This window comes from Phasianus colchicus, chromosome 15, assembly GCF_987193195.1.
Source record: "Phasianus colchicus chromosome 15, bPhaCol1.hap1.1, whole genome shotgun sequence".
NCBI lineage: Eukaryota > Metazoa > Chordata > Aves > Galliformes > Phasianidae > Phasianus > Phasianus colchicus.
The window spans coordinates 7,159,591-7,180,323 of record NC_143450.1 but is presented as its reverse complement, the minus strand read 5'-3'; the positions used below and the strand labels follow the sequence as shown (position 1 = coordinate 7,180,323).

The window sequence follows — 20,733 nt, the reverse complement described above, 5'->3', positions numbered from 1 at the left end:
GAAGGACAGTTGAAATGATGTCTGTGGGTACCAGATGCTTTGCTTACATGCTGCTTTTCCTTGTTCTCTAAACCTTTGTCATTCTTCTTTTGCTGACGTTAATTACCAAGATATTTCCACTCCGTCAACTTGATTGTTGCAGACTTGCCTCTTGATTCACTTTTTTTTTTTTTTGTCCATCTTTTGTTTCTTTTTTTCTTTTTTTCTTTTTCTGTTTTCCACTAAAACCCACTGATCCATAGTTCTCAAGGTTCAGGCTCTCAGCTCACAGATCGTTTATTACCTCAGCCTTTGCTGTTGTGCTTAATCTCCTTGGACAGGTTACATTACCACATCTCTTGCTCAGTACTTCAGGAAGCTAGCATATGGAATTTGAATGGAGGGTCAGACCAATGCAGATCATGTAGCTGTAATCTCAGACTAGCAAGAAAATGTAATTTTCTTATTTATCGTAAGGTTCTTACGATGATTTTTTATGTTGGGTGATTCTGTGACTGATTAGACAGCTTATGGCTAAGTATGGCACTATTTCTTTGAGATCTCCAAGTGTGTTTGTTTTGTGTGCTAGCAGTATGAATCTTAATCAGAGGGTAAAACAGAAACAAAAGGAATAACGCCACAAGTCAGCATTTTTCTCAGTTTTTTTCAGTTTGGGTATAACAGAATACAGCTGCTACCATCTCAGCTATAGCAAGACAATATTTTTGGAGTAAGCCACGAGCTGGCAGTTTTCTATAAAGACTCATAAGGAACTTGCGTGAAAGTTAGGAGATCTGAACAAGGAGAATGAAAGTTCTCCAAGAATTCTTTCATCTCTTTTGTGTTATTTCCCTGTGCTCAATTAGAACTGGCTGAGGCCCTGACATGTAACGCTCTGCAATAAGCTCTATGCCTTGCTAACAGTTTGTTTGCTGAACAGGGCTGTTCTGCAAGTGTTTGAAAGAGTTGTGATTCAAACAGTATCCCAGAAAACCTTTTGCTGTCAGTTTCAGTTACAAACGAATTGACCTTTTTTTTTCTTTTTTCCCCCTCCCCAAGAACTTTTTGGTGAGTTGTTTCAAGAAATTACTTTGGCTTTCTGAAGCTCTAACTCTAAGCAAGAGACACTGCAGCACACACAGCCTGCAGTGAAAACAGCCTCCCTGATTCTATGATAACAACAAATGTAAATGACTCAAGATCAAAGTTGCGAATGAACTTGCTTGTTCTCTCTCTTCCGTTTTCCTTTAACTTCTTTCTTTTTAAGTGAGGAATGTCTACTGAGAAATCTTATTAAATATCAAAACTGAAAAGCAGTTTTTTTTTCTCGAGTCCTAGAAACTTTTAGCGAGGAGGGAATCTTCTTTGTAGTATTGTGACAGTTGTTCCAGAAAATGTCTGCTTTTCTCTTCAAAGTAAAATTGCTTTTAGTTGAAATAGCTCGTATTCCCACTGACTGTTTTTTTCTCTGAATCTTTTTGCTCTTTTTTTCTCAGCTTATTACTTCTTTGGTTAAGTGCAAATGCTACCAACATGTTACTAGTCATGCTGCTTAAGTAAATGACGTGTACTTTCTGGATTGTTCTGTGTAGTAGTTAATAGAAATGAGATCAACTTTTAGGTTTCTAAAATATCTGATGGCATTCAAGAGCACCTGACCTCTCAAATGTCCAGTTTGTTTTTATCTATTCATGTAGATGGACACTTCAGTATCTGCACTACTGATATCACAGGGAGGGGAAAAAGAAACAATAACAGCAGGAATAAAACTGTAAATCCCGTGTTTGATTTCTTTTGTTTTCAAGAAGAACTCTCTCTGGGTTTTGCTTTTGTTTTGAAAAGTTGTTTAAAAAAATTTTTGTACAACTACGGTTGTTCGGTTGTTAAGTTGCTGGTCTGACCATAACAAAAGTAGACTGACTGAATCTTCTCTGTTCCTGCCTGACAATCACCTTCATAATGGGTTTCAAATCTATTAGGCCATTTGCAAAGGAGTGCTTAGGAGCTCTAGCTGACAATCAAAAATACTAAATGCTTATTTAAAAACAATCTTCTGTTTGAAATTGTGAACAAAATACTTAAATCTATTTTAGTGGGTAGAGTGAAAGTCCAGCTTCTACTAGGCTTTTCCAATTTCTAGGCTTTGCAGGTATGGTAGAAGTGTTACTTGACCACTGAGAGCTTCAAAAGCACCTCATGTTTCTAACTTTTTTTTTGTTGTTGTTGTTTTTAGTTCCTTAAATTGGCACAGCTAAGCATTCTGTTTTGTGTGAAAATGCTGTCCCCATTTGGAAAGGGGGGAAAAAATTAAAATACATTTTTCCAAGGGAAAATTGTTCTTCCCTTGCTTAGTATATCTGAGGTAAAGAGTAAAACAAGGGGAAGCGTTACCCTGCTTCTACACCCTTGGTGTCAGCGGAACTCAAGATACGCTTCTTGACTATTAGACTTTGGTTCTGGGAAGTGTTTGTGTTGTTGAAGGGCTGCAGACAGAAGCCTAGCTGTAAAGCCAGTCCAGAGCATCTGTCATAGTGCAGGTAGCACAAGGAGGAGGAGCAGCTGTGGAGGAGCTGCAGGTATCACCAGCTGTGCTGCTTCCAGCCACTTTTTATACCTGGTGATGAGCATGTTTGCTGGGTGTCTTCAGATGATGAGCCTCTGCCACAGCCATGCAAAGGATTTGCTGTACTAGCAGCCTTATTTCTGTTAGGTGAAAGAGGCAGAGGGTAGGGAAACAACAATTCTATGGACATTAAGCTTCTAGGTTGTTTTAGTTAGCAGCATTATACAGTGTAAGTGATGACACAGTTGAGGCAGGGAGGTGTGGGAGACAGATAAGATGTCTGAAGTGATTAATTAGTGCTCTAGTGAAAATACTAATTGGATGTGATGTTGGGTTGCTGTGCATGTCGTATAGTCTGACAACAAACACAGACACATCCTCCTCCATCTCCCTTTCCTTTAATTGTGGTCCATAACAACTAATCCCTTCACTCAGCCTGAGAGCATCCATCTCCTCTGTGAGCCAACTGTTACTGGTTTTCCTTTTGTGCTTTGTGAAGCTAGGTGACTCTCCAAGGCTAAGTGTGAAGGCCACATGCACAAAAGCCTGGAAGGAAGCAAGTGGACATGTAGTGAAGTTCTTTATGAGTGGGTGTCAGTGTTATTAAAGACTAAGGAAAATTGCCTCTCTTACTGCTCTTCAGCTGCACAGCTTGGCACCAAGGTGAGCTGATGGGGCAGTATTTGAAGATTTTCAACATCCTTGCCTGTGCTGCATCTACCTTTTCTATTACTAGAGAGGTTTCAATTGCTTATTCTATTTGCTGTTTTTTTCCCCCAATGCTTAAGAGCAGATTAAAAAAAAAAACACACATACAAAAATCTTGATGAGAATATTTATATTATCACGTAGCTCAGAGTGATGAAATTGTAGTAATAAACAATTAATGATTAATTATTTAATGTTTTGTTTTAATAACTGCTTAATGCAGATCTGATGACACAGTAGGACTCTGTTCAAAAGAAAGGTGTGGTCCTGTCAGTCATCATGAGGGGTGCTTGTAGAAGTATGGTAACCACAGAAAGGGAGAGGGATGCTAGGGTAAGCCTGAATTGATAGGGCAGACATAGAGGTATGTGAGAGGGGTAGGCTATTCCAAGACAAACTGAGAGAAGAGATTAAATTGACAGCTGGATCCATGAAAGTTATTCTGTAGTTATTTCAACAAATAGTCTTGTATGGAAGATTATTAATATTTTCTCATTTTCATGGGGAGTTTTTCCTGAGTAAACAGAATTGATTGAACCTGCAGATGTTACATTACTTTTAACATTTTTATTTGCATTACAGTCAGATCCTTTAGACATAGGAATATGTCATTCCTACCCAGTTAACAAATATAACACAATGTCCTATAGAACTTTGTTTCTTCTATTCTTAGGCTTCTGAAACAGACTGGGTCTGCTTTTAGATTAACTATCCAGACACACAAATCTCTGTATTCATGTAGATAGACCATACATTTGACATCGCCAGGTAACTTGGTGCTGGGCATTTATACACAAAGCATGAGTCAGTCAAGTTTAATGACCAAGCCACAGACATTACTCCTGTTACAGGAAGGACTCTATTCTTGCTGCATGCAATTTATGGTATATACTTTTTCAAGTTTCAGTGTCTTTATACTAATACAGAAGAACACCACAGAAATAAAGGTGATGACAAGGAAAGTTCAGTGCTTTAAACAACTGGTCTGAAAACAAATCCAGAGTTTGCTCAGCTTACCTGCATTTTGTGTAGCAAGCTGAGGAGGTGTCCTAAGTTTGCTTTTTAAAATATGAACTCGAGGCTTCAGGTTTTTTTTGGAATGTACATTTATCTTGTGTGTCTTTTGAAATGATGAGGACTGATTGCCTGTCTATAATAAGAAAAAGAAAACTGTAGGCCACAGCTTGAGAATCACCTGTGTGTAACTTGCTCTTTTATTTTTAGCTTGTTTTGTTTTGTGATGTGTTGGCATATATTGATTACATGGCTAGATTTTAAGATGATGAGCTAAAGAGATTGAGCAGCACATGCAGTGAGAATAAAATAGTCCAATGAAGGATGTTATTTTTATCTTAAACTTGGATGCTACCTACATTCTGCTAGATTCAAGCTTTACCTGCTTGCTACTGATTTGCTGTGTTTTTTTCTATGAATCTAAGTATACACCAATCTGAATTTTTCATCAAAATATGACTTTTTTTCTTGATCTTTGCATTCATTTTTTTAAACATTTTCTTTTTAAACTATCTCATACATCTTTATAATTGTGAATTTTTATTTTTACTAATTTAGCTGAATGATATGGAATGAAAGTGGAAGGTTAGTCAAACCTTAATTTGGTAAGGTTTCCTTAATAAAAGGAAAAAGCACAGAGAAACAGTTAACACTGAAGAAATTAGCACTAAGTGGCTGATAGAAGAGTCTCGCTGCTATTTCTCATCTCACTGAATAGCTAATGGAATATCAGAATAGCAGCACTATAATATTGTTCATCAGGTAACTTTCAGAAAATAGAACATGGCTTTGGATGGGAAGAGAGGGAACCGTACTGAACTTCAGAAAAGTGAAGCACCAAACTGAAGAGCTCTGTTTTTCTGTTTTAAATCCTGTCCAGCCCTTGCTCTGAATCACTTGAGTCTGATTCTCCCAGTAGCATTGTCCAGTTGTCATGGGATAGTATTAGTTTTTAGCACTCCAGCTTTGCCAAAAAGTACTTATTTTGTATATGGTGGCTTCTGTGAGCACGTGAAAGTACATTTGGGGATGGGAATGGGAGAATCTTTCAGTTTGTCTTGCTGTTTTGTGGCTCCTGCTGAACTTCTATGACAGTAAGAATCATGGTGCCTGTGTATGAGACAAAAGACTCTGCTGAGCTACAGAAGAGCTCTTTTCTCTAAGCTTAGCTATATTTTTTTGTAATAGCTTTGCCTCCGTGGAGTTTTTAGTGAGGTGTGTGAATCTTTGATATTCTGATTCGAAATGTGAAGGAAGTGGTGCCAAACCTTGATTGGTCTTAAAAGCAGCCTGACTTTTTTTTTTTTTTTTTTAAATACTTGCAGTGATACGGCAGATCAGCTGAGTAATTCAGTATAACTGCACAGTTCTGCTAGTCCTGCTTAAATTCTGTGCTGTGAAGACAAGCCAAAGGCAGTGCACAGAACAACTGTGAGGCAGCATGATGCTCACACAGCACTGCTGCACTGCAGTGGTTTCTGCAGGAGGAATCCAGCAGCTCAGTCATGCACAGTCACAATTGGATGTAGACGAGACTACAGTGAGTTTGCCCACTAGTCTCTTGCCTTGGGCTTTTCTTCCCTTTTCTATACTTAAAATTGCTCTCCAGTATTTGTGTTACATTTTACAAGTCAGAGCCAAAGCTCTGCATTAAGCCCGTATGGGAGCGCCTCCTGCACTGAGCAATAATATCAAACTGGGACTGTGCAGGGATATGCTGTGTATCCCTTTTTTTACTGATTGCTGTAGCACTCTATAATCAAGTGCTCAACTATTGTGAGCATACTTCAGCTTGTTGTAATTGCCCTTTGTTTCAGTAAAGAGACTGTAATTACTCCTGTGGGCCATGCCTTTTGCTTTAGCAGTGTTTGATTGAAACCAGTCATTTATTGTAAAATCTTAAGGCTTTCTGCAGTGTTTACTGATAAGCTTTCTGTGTGACAGTCATTTAGTCTACCCAGCCATCCATATATTAAAGATATTGCACATTTTCCCTTTCTCTATTCAGACAAATCAACTGCTGGTTTTAGTTTGATTACATTTCAGTTTATTGAGTTCATTGTGTAAGTCTTTTCTCCTAGGTTCTGCTTGAGGGAAGACTGGCATTCAGTGCGACTGTGGTAAGTTTGGGACTGTTGGAAATTAGTGATGTGAAACTCATTAATAAAATGAACTAAATACATTTATGTATACTTTTTTCCTTTTTCCTTAACGCTGCATAAAAGAATATGCCACCACTTCATGAAGCCTTTTAAATATCAGTGAGTTGGAAACTATTGTTGCTTGCTTTATTGGTTATTTGCAAACTGTTGACTAGAGGTATGTGGATTTTTTTTTTTTCTTTTTGTACAGCAACAGAAATATTTCTCTTATTAACAAATTCTCATGGTAACTAAATATCTCAAGCTAGAAAATAACTTAGTGCTTGTGGGGAAAAAAAAAAAAAAAAAAGAAAAACTTCATTTTTGGAGCTGGCTTAGATCCTAAGAAAATGAAATAGGGCCTATTTCACACCTAATGATGTGAAAGCTGACTGAAACTATCCGTTGATAATCTGAACCTAGTTATAACCTAGAATTTATTCCAAAACAAGTATGAAATCTATTCAATAACTGCTGTGGGTCATTAGGAGATCATGTGTAGGTGAGTTTTATGCAATGCATTGCCTATCATTGTTTCCTTGGACACCTAAAGTTCTTGCTCATTTTAAAAAGAGAATAGTAAAAACTAATTACCTTTCCAGCCTTTTTTCTGTAAGTAAAATAGGCAATAGATCAGATTTTGACGTCTGGGAACTACATATTTTATTATGCAGATAGTTCAAAATGATTCATGTGAGTTAAATACCTCAGCCACAGTGGTACAAGGCTGATTTGTAGCCCCAAGGGCAATAGAGTTGTGTATTTTTTCTTGAATGATCAAGCCTCCTGCTTTTAGCTCACATATAGCCACCTTCCAGGTTTGGTTGGATTAGAATCACCTAAGCAAGCAGTTTAAAGTACATAAGCTTTGAATTTTGTACAGACATATGTCTCTGTAATCTAATTGAGACTCTGAGACCCGCAGTATTAATGGTGTTTTATGAGGAAGTTTTCTTTTCTGTTTTCCATTGGTTTGACCTTACCATTACATAACCTGTTGCAGTTTTTTGGAATATTTCTATAGCATAGAGCCTTTCTCTGCAAGGCCATAATGTTTGAGTACATACCCAATCTAAGAGCGATTTTTTTGCTTGTTTCATTGTTAATTTGGACTTGATAAGTGGTGATAGTAGTTGTAAACCAACTGAAAAAGATGTGGATAGAAAGATGCACTTCCACTGAAGAAATTTTCTTAATGTTTCATCTTCTGCCTGTATTTCTGCTTTTATTGCGTTGTTTCATTAATAGGAAGTCTTTTTTTTAATATATATATCTGAAGTGTTTTTTTTTTGTTTTTTTTTTTTTTTCTGTTGTAAGCTCGTATTTATTTGCCTGTTTCAAAATAGGAATGGAATGGAAAATCAGCCTTTGCATATAGCACCATCTCTGTTGCAAATACAAAAGTTCCAAAGAAGAGGTTTGGCAGAGTAGAAGGTGGAGGTTGACTTTGAATCTCTTCCTTTTGTAATGATTAAGTACAAATTGGTAAGAATCATAGGTGAGATAGATTTAAGTTTTCCACAGATCAGGCAAGATGGGTTTTCCTTGAGGATGGGGGAAGTGTGCACTTGGTAGCTGAGGATGCCATAGATCTGTTCTCGTGGCCTGCTGACCAGCTTGCCTGGAGGCTTGGTAACTTGAGCACTGGAACAGGCTGCCCAGGGAGGTTGTGGGATCTCCTTCTCTGGAGATATTCAAGACCTGCCTGGACACCCACTTGTGCAACCTGGTGTAGGGAACCTGTTTGGCAGGGGGGTTGGACTCAATGATCTCTGGAGGTCCCTTCCAACCCCTATGATTCTGTGATTCTGTGATCTGCTTTGGATGCTGATACTGTGTTCCTTGATAAAAGCCTTATCAGACCTTTTTCACTTTAAAGGCTTGCATGACTGAAAATTAATAAAGTAGACTACTTGGCCATTTGAAAGTCATGTTATTTGTCCTATAACAAAACTGTTGCAACAGTTTTTTTTAAATGGAAGACTTAAAAATCTATCAATCTTTCTTAACAGAAAGATAGGTCTCCAAGTATTTCTGATGAAAGGAACCAAGAATCTACGTATATTCAAGCAGTTGTATTTGTGCATGCGACAGACAAAACTTTGCTGTAGTGCTCAAGTGGAACGTTCCTGAAAGTGCTGGTGAAGACAAGCAGCATTTTTACTATTGATAAAAACGCTGAGAAATGCATCAGATGTACAATGACAGGGAGAGCTCAGCCATCTTGTCAGCTGTATACTGGAAATACTACTCCATGTTTTGTCATTGTGAATAACACTGCTTCAACAATACAATTGTAAGTAGTAGGTCAGTAGTAGGCAAACATTCTGCTAACATCATATTGCCAATCTCTTTTCTGGCTGACTAATAGATTGCATCAGTACCTACTGTTGGAGTTTCTGCTCCTCTGTTTTCATTATCATTGACTGAAATTAGCAAAAGTGTAATGTTTGTGCCTTTAGAGGAGAAAATAAAAGGCACCACAAACAAACAAAAAACAAAAAAGAAACAAGAAAACCACCCACCTTTTCCTAATAAGGACCTAGACTAGAAACGAAGAGTGTAAGAGCATTTTTTAAAAATAAATCTCGTAGTTGGGGTTTTCAAGGATATCTTTGTTAAACCTGACAGCTTCATGTGGTCTTGTGTGTACTTATCATTCTGATGTGAAATGAAGGCTCAGTAGCATAATTCATCATTAGGGAAAACGTTGGAGCATGGCTGAGGAGAGCAAGGTGTTGGGAACAGAATCCACAACCCTGCAACTCCAGTTGCAAACAAACAAACAAAATGGCCAGTTGTATAGAAGCCTTGACTGCCTTGGGTTTTAAAGAGTTATTGTTTATACGAATATTATATAACTAGCCAGTGTATTTTAGTAATGCTAAAATTTTCTTTGAGTAAAATCTCAGTGTTTCAGTTACATAAATAAATGAAGTGTTCACATTAATGAGGTTCTAATGGATTTACTCAAAGGAATGATTAGGGTCTGGCAAAGAAAGCTAATTGTATCTTCTAAGTTTATCTCTTAAAATTGTGATTGCTAATAAAATGTGACCATAATGTGGGTGATCCTTGTGTAACAGGAAGCTAAACATTTATGTTCTGGCTGACTTGAGTTCATATATGTACATATGTACAAGTGTACAAGTCACTTTATATGGACAATGTGTTTGTCTACATGTGTTAGTTGGATTTTTATAATCACATTACATGTCTCTGTAGATGTACAACTGCCCCATATGAACTTGTACATCTGGTTTATAAGTTCTGAAAATCCTGCCTGGGGATCAGAAGGAGGAAAATTCAAGTCCAACTCTATGCGTTGAAATCCTAAGTGTTAAAATGAACAGCATATGATCTTGAAGAAGAAATGGAATAAAAGGAATCAGAGTCACAGTGAATCTTAAATTATTTAAGCTCCTCCAGTGGTAGTGTTCTGTAACTGCTTTCCCTTTCTGTAAATGTTTCACAGCTGTGAAGTTTCCATGTGAAGAGCACAAGTGTTGGCTATTGAGCAAAAGTTGAGTCCAGTGTCTGCTTGCCTTGCTCCCTTGTAAAACCTCATCAGCCCTGTCTTATGCTCTCTGAAGTCAATTACAGCTGTGCAAACTGGTTGTAAATTGCTACTGTTTATGAGGTGATAGTTTTATAGTTTTATCTCATTTTGTGATCTGTTTGCTAGTCTACAAAAAGGTACCATGCAGTGCGGAACCAGACTGACATTTCTTAGCACCAGAGGAGTTGTACTTAATAACAAAGACCCCTAGAAATAAATATAGTACTGGGTGAGCATCTAAAAGACTCAAAGCCCAGGAAAGCAGGGAAGAGAAAGACACAGGAGTTGCTTTGCTTTCACAGGGCGCTTAGAGACATGGGCCCTGTTAGTGAGTTGGGCTTTGCAGGAAGCGGAGCTCTTTCCTGTGCAAGACTTGATAACTAAGCACGAATCTAAGAAGCGTGAAGTGTCAGATATTTTGGTTTTACTCTGCCTTATTAATTGGTCTGGAGTTATGCTAGCAATGGATTTCTCCTGCGGTGCATAGAGTCAGATTTTTTTTTTTTTCCAGGTAGGGTGGAATAGTCTCATTTCTTTTGCTGCAGATCCTGTAAAGAATGTAGGTCAGTGCTGAGTAGTTGTGTGGGGAAAGGGAAAAAACAACAAAAACAACATAGCTTCTAAAATCTGTAATACTTGTGTACCATATGCATCCTATAGGGAAGGCTGACTTGTTGGCCTCAATACCATAAACGAAAGCAGACTGTAATGCCATAAGCTAGTGACATGGCTGTTCTCTTAAATTTCATAGCGTGAATTGATTGGTTTAAACAAATGGGCTTGGAAATTGAATTTTGACCTTCTATTGTGTTTCCATTGCAAGTTTTTTTTTTTTTTTTTTAAACTGCAACTCTTCCGACCAGCTGCACATTGGTTTTCTTGCAAGAATTACATGTTAAGTTTTCTGTGTGCTTCACCTCTACTCAGATTTCAGTTTTAGTCTTTTTCTCTTTACGGCAGTAATGAATTGATGTTAGTTTTTTCTGTTAGTGGAAATTTTGTCTTGATATATGCTAGCATTTCTAAAGGATTTTATTGCACTCTTACTTTTAATATCACTACAGGGAATTTAAAATAAAATAGATAATTTTAAAAGCAATTCTTTTTATTCTGACTGCATGCGGACAGCCACTGTTGTGAAAAATATGGGAAATAGTATGGAATCCTCATTAGGTTGGGAGAAGTACTCCACACAACGTATCTGATTGGCTTTTATGTCTCTATGGGATTTTCAGCATTGGTTTACAGTTCATCTAAGTATTTAATAGACTTTCTACTTCTTTGCTTTGCAAAACATGAATCTTCAAGTTAATGTTAAAACCATTCAGATCTTCTGAGGTGTTCAGCATCTCTTGTAGGATAGTAACAGTATTTAGAATGTTTGCATCAGATGTGGTACAGAGTTTGTCACAGAAGAGATTTTTATTGGTAAAATTGGATATTACATGGGAAGGACTGAGAAGTACATCTCTCTGAGGAAGTAGAAGAGGATAATGGGCTGGCTCTCTTTAACATGACTTTTGGGCTCAAGAACACAGAATTGCATCTAGTTTTGGGTTGAGAACATTATGGTACTTGCTTGAGCAATCTTTTTCATTCTACTTTCAACTGAGGTAGGTTTGAATCTACCGAAGTGGATGTCTTCATAGGACAGATGTCACTAAGGAGCTGGTTATGCCAACAGCAAGCAGACTGGGCTTTGTTGGAATGACTCAAATGTCGCATGTAAGACCATGCTGATCAAGAGCGGGATCTGCCACACAGTATAATAAAATAAAGATTGGCTTTGCATAACCCCTTTGCAACCACCACAGTGATCACGTGGCATTCAGTTACTTGTCTCCTGTGTGCTTTCTACATGCCCTCAGCATTTATTTTACAGAAGGTGAATGGTGGTGGTTGTTTGAATTTCTTGGAATGCTTACCCTTTTGTTTTTTTGAAATGCTTTTTGCTTTGGTTTCAGGCAAGACTAAAATCTGTAGCAAGAATCAAGCCGCACAACCACCCAGAGAACTTAAAGTAACTGAATCTCTTAAGTGGTTTGAAACAGTTCTCTCTTTATGAAGTGCAATTCATTGATGCTACAGAGAAAACTTAATTAGTTGGCGTTTACCACCCCCACCCTATGGCAGAATAAGCTAAAAAGCTTTACATAATCAAACAATCCTGAATTTAATGATCTTGTTTATTTAAACAGAGTGTATTTTTTAGAGAAATCCATAGTCTACTTTGTAAATTCTTTTCAGATTATTTTATTTTTATTGATTTTGATTAGCCAGCTAATTTGTACATAATCAATAAGTGTGATGCTGATTAGCTCATTTTGATCTCTTGGCATAGAAGACTGAAATGAAGAAGAGATTAGCATGGTGTTTTGCTGACATTCCAATCTATTTTAAGTGAATGCAAGCTTTCTAATAAATATTTAATGGGCAGTTGTTTGTGGTTTAATAGAATTAGATAATTCTATTAGAATCCTGTTTGGAAATTTACATGTGCCATACATCACTGCTGAGGACACGGTTAATAATTTAGGCTAAGTGACTAGTAATTAGAAACACAGTCAGATTAAGTAGGGACTTTTTTTTTAAGGTCATCCAGGGATTTAAACGTTATGTGTTTGCTGTGTAGCTGCAACTCTGCTCTTAGGTTCTCTCTTACATAAGAAAAGTAATTTGGTGAGCTCAGGACAAGCCTTAACAAAGCATGAGGCCCCTGGGGTTTATTTAATATCTCATCCTCTGAGTTAATGAGATGGAAAATAGTTCACTGTTTATCTACAGTAGATTGAGCAGATGTTACCAATTCAATTTCATGGAAAGTAATCTCTGAGAGATTGTCTTCTGCCCATTACTTTTTCATTGGCTGCATATCTGCTGTCCTTTTCTCAGCTTAAGAGAAAGTTTCCTGCACTGGTCATGGAGCTGACAGAAGATCAGTGCAGCAGAACTTGGTAAACCTAGTTAATATTAGGAATCTTAGCAAAGTCTGCTTGAAAACACCTTGAATTTTCAAATGCTCAATTTAGTGCTGTAAACTGAATGGCAAGTAACGATGAACAATTGAGAAGGCACTGAAGAAGGTTTTAACCAACAAAATACAGCACAAATATTTCTCAATTGCTTTCACTTTAATTAGCTTTGATTTCAAATGTAACTGTAGAAATGGCGATACAACGTGGACAGAAATCTTCAAGGGAACTAAATTTGGAGCCTGTGCAAATAAAACCATAGGCAGCTGCAGTGATCAGATACCCTCTGTTCTGTCAGTGTAGCAGACTGTGTTTCTGCAGACTGTGTTTCATGGGGTGTTGGTTCTAATCTCCATGAACACATGTGTTTTCCACTGGACACCCAGAAGCTGTGATCATTACTGGACTTGTTTTCATGTTGACCCAGCACTTGTTCTGGTGGTCTTTGCTGCATTAGACTTGCCTACATAATGCTTGTACTGCAATGGGAACAGGACCACTCTTGTACTTGGGAGGGTTTCGTCACTGAAGCTTGACTGCTTTGCAACTTAATTTTGAAAGCAGGAGAGTTCAAGAGGAGTCTTCCTGCTGCCACTTCCTTTGATTCTCAGAGCTGTTCTTATCACCTGTAAGACTGAAGTGTCTTACCTGCCTGATATATTTCTCTGCAGAATCGCACTCAGAGAACAGTCATGTAATAAGGCTGTGTACTTAGGGTTGTAGTTTGTCTAGTTATGTAGTAGTAACTGCTATGTAGGAACAAGGGGACATGTTCCTAGGAATCCATAACTCTGATATTGCTCGATACTTCTGAAGGTATATAAAAATTTAAACTATTGCTGATAGAGTGCATTTTGTTTGTCTTTTTACTTTTCCTTATTGTTATAGTTTTTACTTCTCAAGGTAAACTAGAAGTGTTACTCTGTAGCACTGTTCATGCTGTTACTTAGTTGTACTGGCTCAAACTGGAGATACGTACTGCTTGAAAGACTGTCAAAATCTAAATTAGACACCTGTGGATTTAAGGACAGTTTCATTTATTGACAGATGCTAAGATCTGTGGGGATAAACCTACCAGAGCTAAGACCTGAGTCTGGCCTTGAGCTCTAGTGTGATGTGCATGTGCATATATACACGTGCATGCATGTTGAAAAATTTTCCCAAAGCAGTCTGGGCAGGTTTTGGGGCATTGCAGTTGAGTTAACACTGTTCATAATACTGCTCAGTAAAGTGAGGTTATTAGGCATTGCGTTGACACAAAAGATTGGATTAAAACTCTTCCTTTGGATATTCTCTTTTTAAAAAGAAAACTTTTCTAGTAACGCTTGTAGTCATTTCTTAGATAAAAGAATGCCATCAGCCCAGTCCTTGTGCTCATCTTGAGTCTGTCCGCTTTGTTTCTGTTTTATTCTTTACCAGGTAGTGATATGTATTGTGTTCTCTCGAGAACAGGTCTATTACTGAGAGCTGTTAGTTCCACTTGGTATTCATTCTTTGGAAACAATGGTTTGATGGGCTGGGGCCTGGATTGTTGTATTAAGCAAGAAAATAACTTGAACTTCGCCTGTAATTACTTCGCATGCAGTCAGAATCTCATAGAGTTTCTGGCAAGCTCACCTTCAACTTCTGCATAGGCATTATTACAGCACTTAACATTTCTGTAACATGATTTTATACCTTCAAATTGTTTTATAGTTATTAACTAATTAATTTCATAACATCCCTTTAAGGTCTATCTGTTTGTTTCTGCTTGGGTGGCTATATAGAGGATAATATGTGGCTTGAATGTTAATAAACACTGGAGTGGCATGCCAGACTTGTCTTTTGATCAAACTTGCTTTGTTATACTTGATTTCTGTTCAGCTAAAATGATTATTTTCAAAAGCGGTGCCAAAATGTAGGTTCTGAATTTATGTGGTTTAATTTTTCTGTAGTGCTGATGAATGTTCTTACTGTTGTGATAGTAAGTCAGAAAAATGCTAATGCTGCAATTACAAAATCTGATCATGATTATTAATTTAATATATTATTATTTATTGATTAAAAGCAATTAGATTTTTATTTTTTTTAGCATAAATGGGATCCTTAGTGCTTTTAAGTCACTTCTTTGAGAATTTGATGGATGGTGATAAACTCCCTTAGATTTGTCTTCACACTATTCAGTTCCTAGCAGAGTCCACTGACAGCATACAAACTGTGCAGACATCTTATACCCCTCCATCACAGTCGGTCTCTCAGTTGTAGCTGAAAGTTTTGAGCATATTGAGCAGAGACATTCATGGGAAAGCTGAGGTGACGGGCAGATGCTGGTGGTGCTGATAGGCTTGGTTGGGCTTAACCCAGTGGGCAGCTGACAGCCACATGCTTGCTTCCCCCAGGGGGACTGGGAGAGGAAAAGTGAGAATACTCTTGTCTTGAGATGAGAATATTTTAATGGGTAATGTAAAAGTTGCATGTTCAAGCAAACTAAGGAATTAATTGACTACTTCCCATCAGCAGGCAGGTGTTTAGCCATTTCCAGAAAAATAGGGCTTCAACACATGGAATAGTTAATTGGGAAAGCAAATGCTTTAACTCCAAATGTCCCTCTCTTTCTTGTCCTTTCCCACAGCCTTCATTGCTAAGCATGATGCCATGTAGTATGGGATGTCCCTTTGGTAAGTCTGCATCAGCTGTCCTGGTCTTCCTGTGCACTCTTAGCCCTTTGCTGGCAGGGTAGTGTGAGATAGACAAGCCTTGGTGTTACTCAGCAGTTGCTAAAACGTCACTGGGTCAACAGCACTTTATTATCACAGATTCATAAAGTAGCACCGTATGAGCTACTGTGAAGAAAATAAACTCTATCTCAGTCAAAACCAGTACAGGCTGGTTCTGTTCAGTTACTGCATTATTATTTATGATTGGAAAATAGTTTATAAGTCCTTGTCTTTTAGAAATATCTGTATACATAAAGAAGTAAACATCAAACTCTGATACATTCTGTCAACATCTTTGTACTTTTAATATAGAATATTGACTTGCATTCAGCCTTTAGGGATTGACAAATGTGCTTTTATACAAGTGGTTAGTGCTGCAGAGGTCAAACTGCCACAGCAGCTGTGTAAGGAAATATTAATTAAAAGAAAAAGACTAAATTCAGACCCTCATGAAACGTACTGCTGAAGTATACCTATAATTTACAGGAGATTTACAGGAAAAAAGTGATTTTATATACATGGTGGTGTGGGGTTTTATTTTCCATTATTTATTATTGATGTGTGTGTACATGTATGTGTGTGTATATATATATATAGTAGGTAAGTTCTTTTGTATGATTAGCACAAATCTTATCCTGGTGCATCTCTCGCTCTTGAAAACTGGCAGTATTTTTTCTTTTTTATGTAGAATTTGAATGTCTTCAGAACTTGAAACATTATAGTCTTTAGCTTTCTATAGTGCAGTAGAATTACGGTTTCAAACAGGCATTTGGGTTGGTAACACAATGAAACTAGTGACTATTTTTTCTAAGACTTAGGATGACAGGAAGACAGATGCACTATTTGATACAAAGAGAAAAGCTTAAGGCACTCAGTGAGACTAAAAGGAATTGTATTAAATATATTGTAACTATGGAGGAAAGACAAGGGAAAGCAAGAGGATGTATTGACTTGAACAAAGTGACTAGGAAGTTGTGTTTATTATTGTAAAACATGTGTTTTGGCAGATGAGCTGCAACTTGAGTTTCTAGGGAGTAGTTTGAGTAGGGACAAAGTGTCATTTGATATTCTTCTGTCACAGGTTTTTGCAGGGTCACTGTGCTGTGAATTTGGGTCAAGGACCTGAGTGGGTAAGGAGGCCTCGTTTATCTTCAGCCAAGGTTGAGACAATAGTCATCAGTCCACTTGACTCCAGCTGTGAAGTGAACAACTTACTTTGTTTTAGTAATGATTTGAGAGGCTCATCTATAACATCACCAATACTGTTCAGTGCGGCAATCTGTCCACGTCTCCATGAAACTACCAGGAGAAAAGAGAAAGGAGACCAAAGTGAGCAAGAAGGTTCCTTCTGTTTCCTCTCAGTTCCTTCATATCAAGACACCTTGAAATCTCAGGGCTTATTCAAGAAGGTTTTGTGGTTGTGATTGTCTTGTCCTCCAAAGAAGTCCTATCTTGTTACATTAAAACAGCTGAAACCTATACATGCACATGCTCCGATCTCGTGCAGAGATTCTTCTGTGAGCGTGGGTATCGATTGTGCTGTTCCTGCTTGTTTTGTCTAAATAGGTACAAAATATCTTCCTCAGAAATATTCCCAGTTCATGTTGACACAGGCAAGAATTTAGTAAGGTCATCTCAGCAGGGTGCAGTTTTTGAATACATAGCTGTGGAAATCCCTGACCGGATAGCCCCTGGCTGGTTTGGAGGAAAGGCAAAGCAAATCTGCATTGCTGTCTGTGTAAGCTGCCATTATAGTTCGACTGCATCTCTGTTAAGTTCTAAGCAGACAGAGAAACGCTTAGGTTGATTTGAGCTAATTGAGTTGATCAAGTGTTGCCGATTAGTTCAGTTTGCACAAAGTCCCACTTGTCCTTGTCTTCACTTGGAACAACAGCAGTGCTAGCAAATGAATTACTGCATCAGAGCTCTCGTTAGAGATAGAGAATAGAGGGCTGTACTTTTCTATGTGAGAAGACTGACAGGCTTTTTAAAAAAATTTTCGCTTCTGACGTTTAAAAGACCCTTAAGGCCCTTTTAACTTACTTCAGAATTGTTTCTTTTCTGTAGGCTACCAGTGCCCCAGATGAAGAGCTTGCTGCTGCTGAGTTGCTATTGTACGCTATATTTGCCTGTTCTGCAGGTGTCAGTATTTTAGGGTATGCTAATTTCATTTTTAATTTATGTTAATTTTGCATTTATAGCTTTTTTATATCTGGCCCTGTTTGCCACATTCTAAGAACTTCACTAAAAAAATCTTACATTTGCAGTATGATTTTTGCTTTCCTGAGCTAATGCATGCAGAAAAGAAGCAAAAAGCACTTTACAGATGTTAATGAGAAGCTGTACAACACCTCAAAGCACAAAGAGAGAGAGTACTAATATTCTTATTTTACAGATGGAGTAGTTGAGTCAAGAAGGCTTGAGTGCTTTGCTGTAAGTTATGCAGGAATGTGAAGTTAAAGATGGACACAGCGGCAAAATATATATTTGGATCAGGTTGCCCGGAAAGACTGTGCATGCTCACACTCTGGAGCACTCAAGGCCAGGCTGGATAGGGCTGTGAGCAACCTCATCTTGTAGGAAGAGTCCCTGCTTGTGGCAGGGGTTTGAAACTAGATGATCTTAAAGTTCTTTCCAAACCAAACCATTCCATGATATTAGTCCAATTCTAGTTCAAGTCCTGTTGTGATGGACTGTGAGTTCATGATTTCCTGACTAAGACTGCCTGGTTCTGGTGTCTGCATGCATGTGTCATAGACCTTCTGTACAAGTTTAATTTTCCTGACATAATTCTGAATAACAAATAGCACAAAGTATTGCTGTTTTTAGAGCTGGAGCAAGGGAGGCCTTCAAAACTTTAGTACGTTAAAACCAGAAGTTTCCATATGCATCAGAAAAGTATTCTTCCAGAAGCCCTTAGCTGTGTTGGGTTCATCTGAGGAGAATGATGCATGGGTGTTCGCCTGGGCTGCCTTACAGCAACTGGGGTACTTATCCTATTCTCCCTTGACTAAGTTGGCATTGACGATAAACATCTTTAATGCAGATTCCTCTAGATGATGACAAAACAAGGTGTTCTACAATATTTGAAAATTGAAGCTTGTCTTGCAACCACAGCACCAATGGAATGAAGATTCTGTTCCAAAAATGCTTTTGAATCATCTTTGAAACCTGTAGCATTTTTGCGGTGTAGAAGTATTCTGTCTTCACTGAGGTACATATAAGTGCTTTTTCAGTCTGTAGCTATGAAAGTGCTGGAATCAAAATAGGCAAATGCAGTAAAACTCTTTGGTAGGTACAGAACTGAAACACGGTCTTGTGCATAAAGCTGGATTTTTGTGATCTTTATTCGTGATGGTTAGAACTTGTGTGTTGATTTATGCTTCTCAATTCAGTGGGACTTCCAGGGAGACCAGAACTTGTAGAGAGACCTAATTTTGCCTTAATTCAGATAAGCTTTGAAGTCATTAAAGAAAAGCTCAAAAAATGAGGTAAAGCTTTCACTTCTACTTTGGAGTGGAAAAAACCCATTCCAATAAAAAATGTTGTTTTTTAATAAAAATAAAAACAATTGCAAAGTGATCCATACTTCATGTACTCCTTTTTTCTTTCTTTCTTTTTTTTTTTTTAAAAAAAAGCTTTTACTCCTTTGCTACCAAATGTTTCTGCTGAAAATAGAAATATATTGAAGCCTCATGAGAGCTAACATTTGGTTATTTCAATTCTTCCTACTGCTAACTGTTCACCACATTGCAAAATGTTTAACCACCTTTAGCATTGTGAAAAAGCAGTCTGTAGTTTTTAATTTTTGAGAAATATTTTGGTTCTTCTCCAGTTACCTATCTGGAAAAGAATCATATCTTGGAATGTTATTTCTACTTTGTTATTGCAGTACTTCTTCCTCTTTTTCCATCTCTGAATAGTTCTACTTCCGTGTTTATGAGTAGTGCACTTCCTTAACTTTTTTGTCAAGTTCATTGCCTTTGAAATATGTTTTTTCTTGTTTTTTAGCAATTTTTGCATTTTGATGGCATATTCCCTGCATAGGCACTATTGCTATTTCTCCTTTATGTCATTAAAACTTCTGTGGGTGCTTTTATGTCATCTTCTGTGTGGTGACATGGGAGACAGGAACATGTAGAAAAAAGCATCCATGTGAGCAGATGGGACATGGCCATATTTCTTCTGAGAAGATGAAGGAATCCTCAGTGGTTGGCCTTGCCCTTGTTACTACTACAGGAGAATGGGAAGAGAGGAAATGTGCCTCCAGGATTCTGGTTCAGGAGGCAGACAGACTTTGGGTGTTAGGACTATTTCTTATCACCTTTGACCCATGGCAATGGCTTACTTTGCCTACCTGAGCAGCATAATGTTGCCTATGTAATGCTGGAAGTAAAACAAGTGTACTGAGAATGGGAGAAGAGCTGAGAAAGCTGTGGTCTAGGGTCTGAGAAATTTTATATTGCTTCTTGCTTGCAAAGGCAAGGTTATCCAGCATATCCTCTAACACTTCTGTGAAATATGCATAGTTGTATCTGTTCAAGACTAATTGAAGATTTCAAAAAACGTATGGGTTTAAGCAATACCTTCTGCGTATGACAGTAGTGTGCTTCAGGGCCCTTTCTGTTGAAATCACCATATTGCCTTCTTGTGGTATGTATACAGTACTCCATTACCCTATAAATACAGCTGTCACTGGACAGGAGACATATTTATGTTTATTCTAAATTTGATCTTTCTATGTTTTGGAGGTTATTTCTTATGAAAAGTTTTTTTTAAGGTACAACAAACTTAGTACAGCAGAGTTAGTCTCTAACAGCAGGGAACTAGTCTAATCTGGTAGAAGCACTGTCTTACAATCACTGTGCCTAGTCAATACTCTATTATTGCAAGTTAAGTAGTTGGCTACAGTGTCCTGCACGTGGGGTGTTAGAAGGGTTGTTACCTAATTTCCTCAGCAATAATGGTATGAACAGTATGCATTTCTTTTATTATAAAAAGCTAACTATTGCCTCCACTGAGTTAATATTTCTTCTATATAAAGTTAGCACCCAGGGGACTGACTTATAAATCAACATAAAATTAAATGGAAAATGCAATG

The 20,733-nt window shown here is 37.7% G+C and overlaps 1 long non-coding RNA gene across 1 annotated transcript in view; it reads left to right on the top strand.

Annotated features, from left to right (window-relative positions):
- LOC149915888 (uncharacterized) overlaps positions 1-19,083 on the top strand; it is a 30,111-nt gene extending 11,028 nt beyond the window's left edge. Inside the window, exons 2-5 of the long non-coding RNA XR_016471369.1 lie at positions 15,548-15,593; positions 16,714-16,961; positions 17,700-17,788; positions 18,679-19,083. This is a non-coding gene — a long non-coding RNA (uncharacterized LOC149915888). The remainder of the gene's footprint in view (positions 1-15,547; positions 15,594-16,713; positions 16,962-17,699; positions 17,789-18,678) is intronic.
- The last annotated feature ends 1,650 nt before the right edge of the window (positions 19,084-20,733 follow it).